Below are 2,500 nucleotides of genomic sequence, written 5' to 3'. Positions count from 1 at the left end.
TCGGGGCTCGGAGGAGGCGGCTCCTCTGGCCCTTCCCGCACCGGGGAGCGGGGCTTTGCCCGGCCGGTAGAGTCCCGCTCTCGGGCCGAGGCGGCTCCCGTGGCGCGCAGGAGAGGAGAAAACCGCGAGGGCCGAGCCTCCGGGCGTTCCGGGCCGCGCTTCAGGGTTGCGCGCGCGTGCGCGGCCGCGTGCCGCGACCCGCCGCCGGGAGGCGGCGGTGGCGGCGGCGGCGGCGGCGGCGGGGGCCTTCCCGTCGTCGTCGTCGTCGTCGTCATTGCCGCGGCCTCTCGGCGGGGTCGGCGAGGCGCTCGGCGGCCGGGCCGCCTCCCCGCGTCGGCGGGGGCGGCCCGAGCTGCGGCGGTCCTCTCGGGCGCAGCGCCGGGCTACTGAGGGAAACCCCGGGCCCCGAGGAGGACGCCGCGGTGGTGGCGGCAGATGTCGGGCGCGCCCCCGCCGGTGGACGCTCCCCCGAGGGCGGCAGCGGGGGAGGCACCCCGGCGGGGCCATGCAGGTCGTTTCCCTCGCCCCAGGGCCAGGTACCTAGCGCTCCGCGCCTCGGCGGTCCCAGGCTTCCCCCTCGGCGTCGTCAAACGCCGCGGGAAGGACCGAAAAAGGGGCCGCCGAGCCGGGCGGCGGTTTAAAGACTCGGGCGGCTCGGCGCGCCCCGCCGCGGCGGCGGCGGCGGCGGCGGCGGCGGCGGCGGGTGGCGGGCGGTGGCGTTGCGGCTCCATTGAGGGGTGGGGAGCTACTCCCGCCGATCCCCTGCGGTGGTGTCCGCGGCCACCGGTCGCGCCCGCCGTCGCGGCGGTCGTCCCCGCCGCGCGCGCGCGTGCGGGGGTAGTCGCGCCGCGCCGGGGAGGGGCGCCCTGCCCCCCCCTCTTCGCGGCCCGGCCTCGGCGGAGAGGCCGCGGCGCGCGCGGTCGGCCGCGGGGCCGACCCGCTGGGCTCGAAACGGGCGGCGCCGGCAGAGGGCGCGCGCTCTCTGCCCTTCCTCAGCCGCGGGGCGGCGGCCGCCGGGGCCCGCCGCGCGCTCTCTCTTCTGGGCCGCCGCGGCCGTCCCGCGCGGGCGGCGCCGCGCCTGGCGCGGCCGTGCCTCTCTCCCCTCGGCGGCCTTCGTCTCGAACGCACCGGCGGCGCCGGCCGCCGGCCGGCCGTCCGCCCGCCCGCCCGGGGCGAGCGCTCGGCGGTCCCTCCGCGGTCGGAGGCCGGCGAGCGCGGGCGGCCCCGCGCCGAGCGGCGGCGGCGCCGCTCGGCCGGTGTTCCCGCCGCCCGCGGGCACGGGACCCTCCCCGTGGCCCTTCGCGACCGCGCGCGGTCCGAGGGCAGGGGTGGCGGGCGGCCGCGGGGGCGCTTCCGCGCCCGCTCTCCAGGTGGCGAACGAGGAGAGCGGGCGTCGCCCCCCGGCTCAGCGCCGCACCGCCTTCCGCCGGGCGCGTGCTCGCGGAAGGGGGCCCCCGACGGTGCGGGTGGACGGCGGTTCCCGGGAAGTGCGGCCCGCCGCGGCGGCGGGTCCGCCCTCGGGCAGCCCTCGGGCGCTCGCCTTCCCCCGGCGGGCAGCGGTCCGGCGGGGGGGGGCGCGGCGCCCGGCGGCGGGGCGGCGGTCGTCGCGTGGCGTCTCGAGCGCAGCAAGGCCCCTGGGGAGAGAGAGTCGGCCGCGCGCGTGGGCGCGGCGGCGCTCCGCGAGAGCCGGCGCGGCGGCGGTTCCAGGGGGGAGGCAAGCGCGCGCGCGGGGTCCGAGGGCCGCGCGCCGGCGCGTGGCGCCGCGCCGGCGAGGCCGGGCGGGCCACCGCGCTCCCGCGGCGCGCGCCGCGCGGCCCTCCGCGCGGAGGGCCGGGCCGAGCCCGGGCGCCTGGGCCGCCTCCGAAGGACGGCACACGTAGGCGGCGCCTCCCCTCGCCGGGCGGGGGGAGGCGGTCGGGGGCGCGGGTCCCCCCGCCTCTCGGCCGGCCTTGGGAGCGTTCCGTGGGGTTCCTCCCGTGTTCTTCTCGCACGCGCCCCCTCCGGGGTTTTCCGCGTTGCTCGTACGGTCGGAGCCAGGCCCCGCGCGGGGCCTCGGCGCCAGAGAAAAAAAAGGGGGGCCGCTCCGGGCGAGAGCGGCTCCCGGCCCCCCCGCGCGCGCGGGGTCGGTGCCGAAAGCCAGACAACTCTTAGCGGTGGATCACTCGGCTCGTGCGTCGATGAAGAACGCAGCTAGCTGCGAGAATTAATGTGAATTGCAGGACACATTGATCATCGACACTTCGAACGCACTTGCGGCCCCGGGTTCCTCCCGGGGCTACGCCTGTCTGAGCGTCGCTTGACGATCAATCGCCGCCCGGGGGCCGCCCCGGCGGCGCGGCTGGGGTCGCTTCGCAGGCCCGTCGGCCGCGGCAGCGGTTGCCGCGCGAGGGCCTTCGTCCCCCTAAATGCAGACTCGGGGAGCGCTCCGTAGCTCCCCGCTCCCGGAGCGAGCCGCTGGGGCGGAGCTCGTCCTCGCCGGGGCCGCACCGCCTGGCGGTGG

At 80.6% G+C, this 2,500-nt stretch overlaps 1 non-coding gene across 1 annotated transcript; it reads left to right on the top strand.

Annotated features, from left to right (window-relative positions):
- The first annotated feature begins 2,142 nt into the window (after positions 1-2,142).
- On the top strand, positions 2,143-2,295 carry LOC137467022 (5.8S ribosomal RNA). Its single transcript, XR_010995378.1, has one exon. It is a non-coding gene; the product is annotated as a 5.8S ribosomal RNA (ribosomal RNA).
- The last annotated feature ends 205 nt before the right edge of the window (positions 2,296-2,500 follow it).

Source organism: Anomalospiza imberbis, unplaced genomic scaffold, assembly GCF_031753505.1.
Source record: "Anomalospiza imberbis isolate Cuckoo-Finch-1a 21T00152 unplaced genomic scaffold, ASM3175350v1 scaffold_50, whole genome shotgun sequence".
NCBI lineage: Eukaryota > Metazoa > Chordata > Aves > Passeriformes > Viduidae > Anomalospiza > Anomalospiza imberbis.
The sequence above is the reverse complement of the archived record's forward strand: the minus strand, read 5'-3'. Positions and strand labels throughout refer to the sequence as shown.